This window comes from Passer domesticus, unplaced genomic scaffold (assembly GCF_036417665.1).
Source record: "Passer domesticus isolate bPasDom1 unplaced genomic scaffold, bPasDom1.hap1 HAP1_SCAFFOLD_114, whole genome shotgun sequence".
Taxonomy (NCBI): domain Eukaryota; kingdom Metazoa; phylum Chordata; class Aves; order Passeriformes; family Passeridae; genus Passer; species Passer domesticus.
In genome coordinates this window covers 182,501-195,906 of record NW_026989912.1, presented here as the reverse complement: position 1 = coordinate 195,906, position 13,406 = coordinate 182,501, and the positions used below count along the sequence as shown (strand labels likewise).

General features: G+C 50.7%; 4 long non-coding RNA genes across 5 annotated transcripts in view; all 4 read right to left on the bottom strand.

Annotated features, from left to right (window-relative positions):
* Window positions 1–5,586: 5,586 nt before the first annotated feature.
* On the bottom strand, window positions 5,587–7,174 carry LOC135291768 (uncharacterized). The gene is made up of 3 exons (XR_010354482.1): window positions 6,132–7,174; window positions 5,988–6,029; window positions 5,587–5,896 (listed from the first exon to the last, which is right to left on the bottom strand). It is a non-coding gene; the product is annotated as an uncharacterized LOC135291768 (long non-coding RNA).
* Window positions 7,175–7,483: 309 nt separating this feature from the next.
* LOC135291762 (uncharacterized) lies at window positions 7,484–8,244 on the bottom strand. The gene is made up of 3 exons (XR_010354474.1): window positions 7,832–8,244; window positions 7,690–7,731; window positions 7,484–7,593 (listed from the first exon to the last, which is right to left on the bottom strand). It is a non-coding gene; the product is annotated as an uncharacterized LOC135291762 (long non-coding RNA).
* A 485-nt stretch (window positions 8,245–8,729) lies between these two features.
* On the bottom strand, window positions 8,730–10,055 carry LOC135291760 (uncharacterized). Its single transcript, XR_010354472.1, has 4 exons — window positions 9,529–10,055; window positions 9,385–9,426; window positions 9,125–9,290; window positions 8,730–8,879 (listed from the first exon to the last, which is right to left on the bottom strand). It is a non-coding gene; the product is annotated as an uncharacterized LOC135291760 (long non-coding RNA).
* Window positions 10,056–12,358: 2,303 nt separating this feature from the next.
* The window catches only part of LOC135291769 (uncharacterized), a 1,620-nt gene continuing 572 nt past the window's right edge, over window positions 12,359–13,406 (bottom strand). The window contains exons 2-4 of one of the 2 annotated variants that reach the window (XR_010354483.1): window positions 12,929–12,969; window positions 12,784–12,825; window positions 12,359–12,689 (exon numbers count right to left, since the gene is read on the bottom strand). This is a non-coding gene — a long non-coding RNA (uncharacterized LOC135291769). The remainder of the gene's footprint in view (window positions 12,690–12,783; window positions 12,826–12,928; window positions 12,970–13,406) is intronic. The other variant, XR_010354484.1, reaches the window with a different exon arrangement.

The following is a 13,406-nucleotide window of genomic DNA, read 5'->3' as shown; positions in this document are numbered from 1 at the left end:
GGGGGGGGGAAGGGGGCATCTTTATTAGGGTTGATTCAACTTTATTGCATGACTTTTCTTATTTACACTTCAGCAAAACACATGGAAACAGCGTATACAAAGGCAAGGACACATACAATCCATACACAGGGTGGTAAAAGGCCATTCTACATACAGAGCAATGTACAATAATGCACCAGCTAATGCAAACACAGAATAACACAAACAATAAAAGCCAAACACATAGTAACACAAGACAAACTTTTTCCTATTTTCATTGCATTTGGAATTATTGCTACAGGAACCACAAAACAAAAGCGGCGCGCGGAACGCGACGCTCGTCCGCCGTGAATGCCTCCATACCTTACACGCGAACTCTCCGTTGCTCTCGTTTCACCTGCTCAATAACACCCGAGACATCGTCGGTCCTCGGGAACGTGGTTCCCGGGAGACTCTGAAAAACTTCTCCTGCCTGACAAAAACCCCGGTCCCGGGACGGTCCGCGCCCAAACTTTGGCGATGAACGTCGCCTCGCGGACCGGCCGGGACCGAGGAAAAAAAAAACCCAGCCGGGGGGGAAAAAAAAAAAACCCCCCGGCTGGGGATTTTTTATTCTAAAGTTTAAAATGTGTTGAAAAACCTGAAAGGCAAAAGTCATACACCCAAGGTTAGAACCGGTCAACAACACACACATACACCTCTCCTTCACCTTACACACAAACCCACCCTCGCTCGCACCTCAACCGCTCCCCTGACCCCCGGCACGCGTTCGTGCCGCTCCTCGGGAACGTGGTTCCCGGGAGCCTCTGAAAAATTCCTCCTGCCTGACAAAAACCCCGGTCCCGGGACGGTCCGCGCCCAAACTTTGGCGATGAACGTCGCCTCGCGGACCGGCCGGGACCGAGGAAAAAAAAAACCCAGCCGGGGGGAAAAAAAAAAAACCCCCCGGCTGGGGATTTTTTATTCTAAAGTTTAAAATGTGTTGAAAAACCTGAAAGGCAAAAGTCATACACCCAAGGTTAGAACCGGTCAACAACACACACATACACCTCTCCTTCACCTTACACACAAACCCACCCTCGCTCGCACCTCAACCGCTCCCCTGACCCCCGGCACGCGTTCGTGCCGCTCCTCGGGAACGTGGTTCCCGGGAGCCTCTGAAAAATTCCTCCTGCCTGACAAAAACCCCGGTCCCGGGACGGTCCGCGCCCAAACTTTGGCGATGAACGTCGCCTCGCGGACCGGCCGGGACCGAGGAAAAAAAAACCCAGCCGGGGGGGAAAAAAAAAAAACCCCCCGGCTGGGGATTTTTTATTCTAAAGTTTAAAATGTGTTGAAAAACCTGAAAGGCAAAAGTCATACACCCAAGGTTAGAACCGGTCAACAACACACACATACACCTCTCCTTCACCTTACACACAAACCCACCCTCGCTCGCACCTCAACCGCTCCCCTGACCCCCGGCACGCGTTCGTGCCGCTCCTCGGGAACGTGGTTCCCGGGAGCCTCTGAAAAATTCCTCCTGCCTGACAAAAACCCCGGTCCCGGGACGGTCCGCGCCCAAACTTTGGCGATGAACGTCGCCTCGCGGACCGGCCGGGACCGAGGAAAAAAAAACCCAGCCGGGGGGAAAAAAAAAAAAACCCCCGGCTGGGGATTTTTTATTCTAAAGTTTAAAATGTGTTGAAAAACCTGAAAGGCAAAAGTCATACACCCAAGGTTAGAACCGGTCAACAACACACACATACACCTCTCCTTCACCTTACACACAAACCCACCCTCGCTCGCACCTCAACCGCTCCCCTGACCCCCGGCACGCGTTCGTGCCGCTCCTCGGGAACGTGGTTCCCGGGAGCCTCTGAAAAATTCCTCCTGCCTGACAAAAACCCCGGTCCCGGGACGGTCCGCGCCCAAACTTTGGCGATGAACGTCGCCTCGCGGACCGGCCGGGACCGAGGAAAAAAAAACCCAGCCGGGGGAAAAAAAAAAAAAACCCCCGGCTGGGGATTTTTTATTCTAAAGTTTAAAATGTGTTGAAAAACCTGAAAGGCAAAAGTCATACACCCAAGGTTAGAACTGCCGAGCGTACGCTCGTACGTGCGGCAACGAGCGGATGCCGATGGTCGCTCGCTCCCACGCACGCTCTTCGACTTACACGCTCGCTGCGGCCCTTACTTGAAACGCTGAAGAATGTGCTTCGACACGTCATCCGGCTGCCGCTCGACGTCAAACGGTAGATTCCGGGAAAATCGGTCGCCTCGGGGACCTGTGAGACAACGGGAGGCGATCGACGAGCGGCTAGCTTACAGCTAGGACTTGTCCCCGCTCTGGGCCCGTAAGTTTTCTACCCAAAATCCCATAGAAGACAGATGAATGGTAAAGTTTTTATAACTGTTCTACCTAACTGTGACTACGTGCCAGGGCAGGGCAGCTCGGACCCTAAGCGGCGCAATATAAGTACACGCGATATAAGCCGACGCAAGTATGTACGGCGTAAGTACGTACCGTATAAGCCAATATAATTACACACCGTACGAGTACATTCAATATAAGCCAAGGTAATTACATACCGTGTGAGTACATACAATACGTGCCGAGATAATTACATACAATACAAGTGCATACAATATAAGCCAACATAGGTACATACAGAATAATAATGTACAATATAAGCCAACATAGGTACATACAACATAATTACATACAATATACACCGAGATAGGTACAGACAACATAAGCACATACAATATAAACCAGGACTTGAGAACTCTCTGGAAGATGAATTCTTGAGCGCTATACCCTTTGAGAAGACGGAACCTACGGAGTTATGATGGTCATGTGAGGAGGGTGTAAGACGCTCCCTGTAGAAGCCCAAGAGAATGGCACGGGGGGAAAAAAGGCGATGCCAAAGCTGAGATGGAAGATCGATGACAACATCTTGTGTACTTCTTCATGTCTCAAAGAGTAAAAATGTAAAGATGGCAGAATAAGCAATGTCCAGGAAGGAACGTGAGTAAAATATGGCCGATATGGCACAGAATGATGCCGATACAGCACCGAGATGTAACAAAGGCCTATGACACAGAAGACAATGGATGCAGACTACGTAACACAGACACAGAGGACACAGAGGACACAGAGGACACAGAGGACACAGAGGACACAGAGGACACAGAGGACACAGAGGACACAGAGGACACAGACACGAGTGGAAACCGCCTGGCAGTTACACCTTATGGATTCAAGATTTCTAGTGCGAGATGAGCCAGAGGCCAAAGATGCCGAAGGAAAGCGAGTCCTATGGCAAGAGTGTGTGATGATGAAACAGCTCCTTAAAAGGAGGTGCTGCCAAAGCAGTTAAGAGGATGCTCGAGAGGCTGGGTGGGCCTAGAGAAGGAAGCAAAGACTGCCGGGTGATGGTGGCTATAGCTCTGGACCTGAATGCAAGCTCCTCGGGAGAAAGATCCACAATGACATCGAGGATCGAAGGAGGCTGACGACGCAAAGTTCGCGAGAACGTGGAGACGGGTCGGAACTGCCCTGCCCGGCAAAGGCTCCGGTGAGGCCAGGAGAAACCCTCCCCCTTTACTTCCGAGGGACCTGTTCCACTACAGACTGCTCCGCTAAGCTAACATCAAATTGCCCCATGTGAGTAAAGGCTTTTTCCCTCCCCGCAAGTATGGGCCCCGACACTTAGCTTTGGGAAGACGAGCTGACAAAATCCATCGCCGGTTGGACGCGGACGCCGAGACGTTGTCGTGCGCTTCGGTGCCGCTCTTTCCGAACTTTGGCTACAAACCTCCTCATGGTACCTGAGACAAAACAGAAAATGTGACTATTGCCCTCACAAAGAGTAATCCCCGAGACTCCTCCGCACCGCTGCCCCAACTCACCTCAAATCTTGATTTGACTCCAGAGTCTGCCCGGAAGACACCTGCAAAAACAAAAGGTATACGCTTAGCGTGCCGCCGCATAACGCCCGCCTACGTGTCACCCTGCCTAAACGCCGACTCACCCGCTCGCCTCCGTTCCTTGGCACGCTGAGAACGGCGACGGCACCTGCAAAGAAACAAAGCAAAAAAGCATGCTGAGATACTGTGAAAAAAAAAAAACCTTCATAATCTGACAAATAAGCCGCACGTGCACCATAATCTTGCACCTACCTGGCATCGGGCATCCTTGGCCGGCATGGGTTGCAAGTGGACCGCCTAAAATAAAAAAACGACACTGAATGCTTAGAGTTGCACCAGAAATTGAGATCTCAGCAATAACAACAACTTTTGTCCACTAGTCACTGCTCACCTTGCCCACTTTGCCTTGTCTGCTGCTACATGGCTTTACTTCCTAAAAATAAAGAAAAACAACAATGCTGTAACAGAGTCATCATTTACACTCCCCCCGCAGAGACAAACAGGGACTGACTTTCTCAGGGGAACCCACTCACCAGGGATAGGGCGCTCTGCTCTGATTTTATCCATCTGCATCTGAAAGAAAGTCAGGACAAAAGTCAAAGGGCTGCAGGACAACTTCACAGCTCCAGACATCTTGGGTCAATCTAGGAATACCATCTAGGGTTCAACTACACCCCGCACTACAAATTTCAAGCCCCCGGGATTTGTCCTATTGCGCCAGGCTATGCGGCAGGGCAGAGCGGCTCCGGCACAAATATGTGCGGACACCCGTGACGCAGGACAGGACGTGACAAACAAAAGGGGACGCAACAGGAACAGAAATCACTTGGCAAGAAGAATGACAGCAATGACTGACAGAATGCAAAATGAAATGACTGAGGTGAGACCGATGGTGACCTGATGATGCTCAGAGAGCCCTGGAGGAAGAAGATGCTAACGGAATGATTTCTTCAAAGAACTGCAAAGATGGATGCCGGTGAATCCTATGGTCAGAATCCTCTACCTATCCTCACATTCTTACAAGCCCTAATCTGCCATAATGGATCCTTGCGAGGCACAGCTGTCCGTACGGCTCGGAACGAGACCTTCAAAGTCATCTGACTGGATGCTCCTAATGAGAAATGCAATTCCGATGCCTGTCTGAGCTCCCGAGTCAGAAGTCCTATGGCATTGGTGCCAGACCAAGAAATGCAGGGATGAGAGATGCTAGGAGTAATGCCAGGGTTTCTGGTAGGCCACTCAAAGGGTTAAGGTAAAAGATGTGCAACATGAGACATACAAACAACACAGAAGGCACGACAGACAAGTGACACGATACAGACCGGAACTGCTCTGCCCTGTACACCTCAGCGCTGGGATCAAAAGCGATGCTTTCCCTTTATGTGGCCTAAGGGGACACTTCTTGTATATCCTCACCTCCAAAGCTGACTCAAAAACCCCTCCCTGTGAGTTCCAACCCAGCACCCCGCTATCATCCCCTCTGTGGGTCATAGCCCTCGACTTATCTGCAGATGCTGGTCCGGGTCAGGTGCCAAAGAAGGCCGCCTCGCCGTCTGGGAAGTTCCTGCTGTCACCGGGCCGCTGTCTCTTAGTCAGCTGCATTCGAGAAAACCGAGCATCAGTGCCTGATCTTGGCAGCGCATCGGCCAAAACCCGACAATTCTGCTACTTACCGTTCTCCTGCGATGCCTTGGTCTCTTATGAATGCCGCACGCTTCGGCTGCGCTCTGAGGCCGACGCCGTCGTCGCAGGGTTCGCCTCGGTTGAGAGGAGAAAAGGTGATGCGGCATTGCTGAAACCGGAGTGGACCCCCGCTCCTCCTCCCTATTCCCGACTCACCGCGACTCCTCAGGCGTTGCTAAAGGCCACCCGGATGACACCTTTAAATAGAAAAGGCAGAGGCTTCATCGCCGAGTCCTGTAATACTTCCACAGGACTCCAAAGAGTAACGATCACAGTCCATCAGCCAGTGTGTGACAGGGTCACGTATACTCCAAATGGATTGCCTAAAGCACACAAACGAACATGCATGCTTAGAGTTGCACCAGAAATTGAGATCTCGGCAATAACAACTTCTGTCCGCTAGTCACTGCTCACCTTGCCCACTTTGCCTTGTCTGCTGCTACATGGCTTTACTTCCTAAAAATAAAGAAAAACAACAATGCTGTAACACAAAGTCACCATTTACACTGCACCTGCAGAGACAAACAGGGACTGACTTTCTCAGGGGAACCCGCTCACCTGGGATGGGGTGCTCTGCCATGGATTTTATCCATCTGCATCTGAAAGAAATTCAGAACAAAAGTCAATGTGCTGCAGAATAACTTCACACCTCCAAACATCTTGTGTCCATCTACAAATCCCATCTAGAATCCAACTACACCCCGCACTACAAATTTCAAGCCTCCGGGATTGGTCCTATCGCGCCGGACAATGCGGCAGGGCAGAGCGGCTCCGGGACAAATATGTGCACCCACCCGTGACACAGGACAGGACAAGACAAACAAAGGGGACACAACAGGAACAGAAATCACTTGGCAAGAAGAATGACTGCAAAATGAAGGCAAAATGAAGTGAATGAGGTGAGACCAATGGTGAGCCAAAGAGGCTCAGAGAACCCTGGAGGAAGAAGATGCTAACTGAATTATTTCTTCAAAGAACTGCAAAAAAGGATGCCTGTGAATCCTACGGTCAGAATCCTCTACCTATCCTCGTGTTCTTACGAGTCCTAATCTGCAATAATGGATCCTTGCAATGCACAGCAGTACGTACAGCTCAGAACAAGACCTGCAAAGACATCGGACTGGATGCTTCTAAAGAGAAATGCAATTCTGATGCCTGTCTGAGCTCCTGAGTCAAAAGTCCTATGGCATTGGTGCCAGGCCAAGAAATGCAGAGATCGCAGATGCTAAGAATGATGCCAGGGTTTCTGATAGGCCCCTCAAAGGGCTAAGGGAAAAGACATGAGAAAGCCAAACACACAGAATGCACAATAGACAACTGACACGATACCCTCCGGGACTGCTCTGCCCTGAGCACCTCAGCGTTGTGATCAAAAGTGACACTTGGCTTTTCTGTGGCCTAAGGGGCCACTTCTTGGACATCCCCAACTCCAAAGCAGACTCAAAAATCCCTCCCTGTGAGTCCTGACCAGCACCCCACTATCATCCCCTCTGTGGGTCATAGCCATTGACTTATCTGCAGATGCCAATCCGTGTCAGATGCAAAAGAAGGCCGCCTCGCCATCTGGGAAGTTCCTGCTGTCACCGGGCTGTTGTCTCTTAGTCAGCTGCATTTGAGAAAACAGAGCATCAATGCCTGATCTTAGCAGCGCATTGGCCAAAACCCAACAATTCTGCTACTCAGCGTTCCCCTAGCAATGCCCGGGTCCCTTATGAATGCCGCACGCTTCGGCTGCGCTCGGAGGCTGACGCCATCATCGCAGGGTCCGCCTAAGTTAAGGGGAGTGAAGGTGATGTGGCATGGGTGACACCAGAGTAGACCCTCGCTCCTCCTCCCTATTCCCCGACTCACTGCAACTCCTCGGCCGCGACCAAAGGCTACCCGGGTGACACATTTAAATAGAAAAGGCAGAGGCTTCATCACCAAGTCCTGTAATACTTCCACAGGGCTCACAAGAGGAATGATCACTGTCCACCGGCCAGTACGTGATGGGGAGTAATGCATACTCCAAATGGATTGCCTAAAGCACACACAAACGAGAATGCATGCTTACAGTTGCACCAGAGATTCAGATCGCAGCAATAACAACAGCTACAGTCCACTGGTCACTGCTCACCTTGACCACCTCGCCTTGACTTCTGATATGTGGCTTTACTTCCTAAAAATAAAAACAAAGAACAATGCTGTAACAGAGTCACCATTTATACTCCCCCTGCAGAGACAAACAGGGATTGACCTGCTCAGGGCAACCCACTCACCTGGGATGGGGTGCTCTGCCACGGATTTTATCCACCTGCATCTAAAAGCAAGTGAGGACAAATGTCAAAGGGCTGCAGGATAACTTCACAGCTCCAGACATCTTGGGTCCATCAACAAGTCCCATCTATAATCCAACAACACCCCACACTACAAATTTCAAGCCCCCAGGATTTGTCCTATTACTCCAGGCTATGCAGCAGGGCAGAGCAGCTCCGGCAAAAATATGTGCAGACACCCGTGACACAGGACAGAACATGACAAACAAGGGGGACACAACAAGGACAGAAATCTCTTGGCAAAAATGACTGCAAGGACTGAGAGAATGCAAGATTAGATGACCGAGGTGAGACAGATGAGGCTCAGAGAACCCTGGAGGAAGAATCTGATAAGAGAACAGTTTATTCCAAGAACTACAAAGATGGATGTCCGAGAATCCTACGGTCAGCATCCTCTACCTATCTTTGCATTCTTACAAGCCCTAATCTGCCATAATGGATCCTTGCGATGCACAGCAGTACGTACAGCTCAGAACAAGACCTTCAAAGTCATCTGACTGGATGCTCCTAATGAGAAATGCAATTCCGATGCCTGTCTGAGCTCCTGAGTCAGAAGTCCTATGGCATTGGTGCCAGACCAAGAAATGCAGGGATGAGAGATGCTAAGAGTGATGCCAGGGTTTCTGGTAGGCCACTCAAAGGGTTAAGGTAAAAGATGTGCAACATGAGACATACAAACAACACAGAAGGCACGACAGACAAGTGACACGATACAGACCGGAACTGCTCTGCCCTGTACACCTCAGCACTGGGATCAAAAGTGACACTTGGCTTTTCTGTGGCCTAAGGGGCCACTTCTTGGACATCCCCAACTCCAAAGCAGACTCAAAAATCCCTCCCTGTGAGTCCCGAGCCAGCACCCCGCTATCATCCCCTCTATGGGTCACAGCCATCGACTTATCTGCAGATGCCACTCCGTGTCAGGTGCAAAAGACCTCCCCTTGCCGTCTGGGAAGTTCCTGCTGTCACCGGGCCGTTGTCTCTTAGTCATCTGCATTCGAGAAAACAGAGCATCAGTGCCTGATCTTGGCAGCGCATCGGCCAAAAGCCCAACAATTCTGCTACTCAGCGTTCCCCTAGCAATGCCTGGGTCCCTTATGAATGCCGCACGCTTCGGCTGCGCTCGGAGGCTGACGCCATCATCGCAGGGTCCGCCTAAGTTAAGGGGAGTGAAGGTGATGTGGCATTGGTGACACCAGAGTAGACCCTCGCTCCTCCTCCCTATTCCTGACTCACCGCAACTCCTCGGCATTGCCAAAGGCCACCCGGATGACTCCTTTAAATAGAAAAGGCAGAGGCTTCATCGCCGAGTCCTGTAATACTTCCACAGGACTCCAAAGAGCAACGATCACAGTCCATCAGCCAGTGCGTGACAGAGTCACGTATACTCCAAATGGATTGCCTAAAGCACACAAACGAGAATGCATGCTTACAGTTGCACCAGAAATTGAGATCTCGGCAACAACAACAACTTCTGTCCGCTAGTCACTGCTCACCTTGCCCACTTTGCCTTGTCTGCTGCTAGACGGCTTTACTTCCTAAAAATAAAGAAAAACAACAATGCTGTAACACAAAGTCACCATTTACACTGCACCTGCAGAGACAAACAGGGACTGACTTTCTCAGGGGAACCCGCTCACCTGGGATGGGGTGCTCTGCCATGGATTTTATCCATCTGCATCTGAAAGAAATTCAGGACACAAGTCAATCAGCTGCAGAATAACTTCACACCTCCAAACATCTTGTGTCCATCTACAAATCCCATCTAGAATCCAACTACACCCCGCACTACAAATTTCAAGTCCCCGGGATTTGTCCTAACGCGCCGGGCTATGCGGCAGGGCAGAGCGGCTCCGGGACAAATATGTGCACCCACCCGTGACACAGGACAGGACGTGACAAAGGGGACACAACAGGAAGAGAAATCACTTGGCAAGAAGAATGACTGCAAAATGAAGGCAAGAAGAATGACTGCAAAATGAAGGCAAAATGAAGTGAATGAGGTGAGACCAATGGTGAGCCCATGAGGCTCAGAGAACCCTGGAGGAAGAAGATGCTAAGGGAATGATTTCTTCAAAGAAATGCAAAAAAGGATGCCTGTGAATCCTGCTGTCAGAATCCTCTACCTATCCTCACGTTCTTACAAGTCCTAATTCGCAATAATGGATCGTTGTGAGGCGCGACTGTCCGTACGGCTCGGAACGAGACCTTCAAAGACATCCGAACTGGACGCTTCTAAAGAGAGGTGCAATTCTGATGCCTGCCTGAGCTCCTGAGTCAAAAGTCTTATGGCATTGGTGGCAGGCCAAGAAATGCAGAGATCACAGATGCTAAGAATGATGCCAGTATTTCTGATAGGCCACTCACAGGGCTAAGGTAAAAGACATGAGACAGCCAAATGACACATAAGGTACGACAGACACGTGACACGACACATACTGGCACTGCTCTGCCCTGCGCACCTCAGCGCCGGGATCAAAAATGACACTTGGCTTTTGTGTGGCCTTAAAACAACATTTCCTGGATATCCTCAGCTCCAAAGCCGACTCAAAAATCCCTCCCGGTGAGACCTGACGCGGCAGCCCCCTTCCATCTGCATCCCCTCTGTGACACACAGCCCTCGACTTATCTCTTGCATGTCCGTGAATGAGAATCCACATCGGGTGCAAAGGAAGGTCACCAGGCTGTCTGGGAGGTTCCTGCTGTCACCCGGCTGCTGTCTCTTAGTCTGTCAAGAGAAAGAAAACCGGACATCAGTGCGGCATCTTAGCAGCACGTCGACTAAAATCCGACAGTTCTGCTACTCACCGCCTCCTCGGGCCGCACGCTTCGGCCGTGCTCTGAGGCCGACGTCTCGGGCTACGCCTGGGTAAAGGGGAGACGAGGTGCTGTGGCACTGCTGAGAATTGAGCGGACCCTCCCTCCTCCTCAATACCTCCCCGACTCACTGTGACTCCTCAGGCATTCCTGAGGGCTATCCAGAAGGGACCTTTAAGCAGAAAATTTCCAAGCTTCATCACAGGGTCCTGCAATACCTCCACAGGGCCCACAAGAGCAGCAAACTCGGTCCGTCGGCCGGTTGGTGATGGGGGCTTGACATAACCTGAGTGGATTACCTAAGGAACACAAACAAGAACAGAGGCTTAGAGCTGCACCAGAAATTGAGACCCCTGCAATAACAACTGCTACTGCCCATTGCTCACCTTGCCCACTTGAGCTTGACTGTTGCTATATGCCTTTACTTCCTAAAATAAAGAAAAAGAAAAATGCTGTAAGAGAGTCACCATTTACACTCCCCCCGCAAAGACAAACTGCAGGGACTGACCTGCTCGGGGGAACCCGCTCACCTGGGATGGGGTGCTCCGCCATGGATTTTGTCCGTCTGCATCTGAAAGAAAGTTAGGACAAAAGTCAAAGGGCTGCAGGACAACTCCACAGTCCAGACATCTTGAGTCAACCTAGGAATACTATCTAGACTCCAACTACACCCCACACTACAAATTTCAAGCCCCCGGAATTTGTCTATTACACCAGGCTATGCGGTAGGGCGGAGCAGCTCTGGCACCAATATGTGCAGACACCTGTGACACAGGACAGGACAAAAAATGGGGACACAACAGGGACAGAAATCTCTTGACAAGAGGAATGACTGCAAGGACTGAGAGAATGCAAAATGAAAAGACTGAGGTGAGATTGACAGTGAGCTGATGAGGCTCAGACAAGCATGGAGGAAGCATCTCCTAAGAGAATGATTTCTTTCAAAGAACTGCAAAGATGGACGTCTGAGAATCCTACAGTCAGAATCCCCTACCTATCCTCGCGTTCTTACAAGTTCTAATCCCCAATAATGGATCCTTGCGAGGCGCAGCCGTCTGTACGGCTCGGAACAAGACCTGCAAAGACATCCGAACTGGATGCTTCTAAAGAGAGGTGCAATTCTGATGCCTGTCTGAGCTCCTGAGTCATAAGTCCTACGGCATTGGTGCCAGACCAAGAAATGCAGAGATCGCAGATGCTAAGAATGATGCCAGGGTTTCTGATAGGCCCCTCAAAGGGTTAAGGTAAAAGACCTGAGAAAGCCAAACACAGAACGCACGAAAGACAAGTGACACGATACCCTCCGGGACTGCTCTGCCCTGAGCACCTCAGCGCTGGGATCAAAAATGACACTTGGCTTTTCTGTGGCCTAAGGGGCCGCTTCCTGGACGCCCCCATCTCCAAAGCTGACTCAAAAATCCCTCCCTGTGAGTCCCGACCCAGAACCCCGCTATCATCCCTCTCTGGGTCGTAGCCCTCGACTTATCTGCGGATGCCGGTCTGAGTCGGGTGCGAAAGAAGGCCGCCTCGCCGTCTGGGAAGTTCCTGCTGTCACCTAGCTTTTGTCTCTTAGTCAACTACATTAAAGAAAACCAAACATCAATGCTCTATCATGGCAGCACATGTTGGCAAACCCAACAATTCTGCTACTCACCGTTCTCATAACAATGCCAGCCTCCTTGGGCTGGACGATTTGGCTGCACTCGGAGGCTGACGCTGTCGTCACGGGGTTCGCCTCGCTTGAGAGGAGAGAAGGTGATGCGGTGTCGCTGAAACCGGAGTGGACCCCCGCTGCTCCTCCCTATTCCCGACTCGCCGTGACTCCTCGGCATTGCCAAAGTCTCTCCGGGTGACTCCTTTAAATCGAAAAGGCAGAGGCTTCATCGCCGAGTCCTGTAATACTTCCACAGGGCTCCAAAAAACAACAATCACGGTCCGTCGGCCAGTGTCTGACGGGGAGTTATGTGTACTCCAAATGGATTGCCTAAAGCACACAAACGAACATGCGTGCCTAGAGTTGCACCAGAAATTGAGATTTCAGCAATAACAACAACCTCTGTCCACTAGTCACTGCTCACCTTGACCACCTCGCCTTGACTGCTGCTAGAAGGCTTTATTTCCTAAAAATAAAGAAAAAAGAACAAAGCTGTAACACAAAGTCACCACTTACACTCCCCCTGCAGAGACAAACAGGGACTGATCTGCTCGGGGGAACCCGCTCACCTGGGATGGGGTGCTCTGCTATGGATTTTATCCATCTGCATCTGAAAGACATTCAGGACAAAAGTGAAAGGGCTGCAGGATAACTTCACACCTCCAAACATCTTGTTTGCACATCTAGGAATACCGTCTAGAACCCAACTACACCCCGCACTACAAATTTCAAGGCCCCGAGATTTGTCCTATGGCGCTGGACTATGCGGCGGGGCGGAGCAGCTCCGACACAAATATGTGCGGACACCAGTGACACGGGACAGGACGTGACAAACAAAGGGGACGCGACAGGGACGGAAGTCACTTGGCAAAAGGAATGACTGCAAGGACTGAGAGAATGCAAAATGAAATGACTGAGGTGAGACCGATGGCAAGCCGAAGAGGCTCAGAGAACCCTGGAGGAAGAAGATGCTAACTGAATGATTTCTAAGAACTCCAAAGATGGATGTCTGAGAATCCTACGGTCAGAATCCTCTACCTAGCCTCA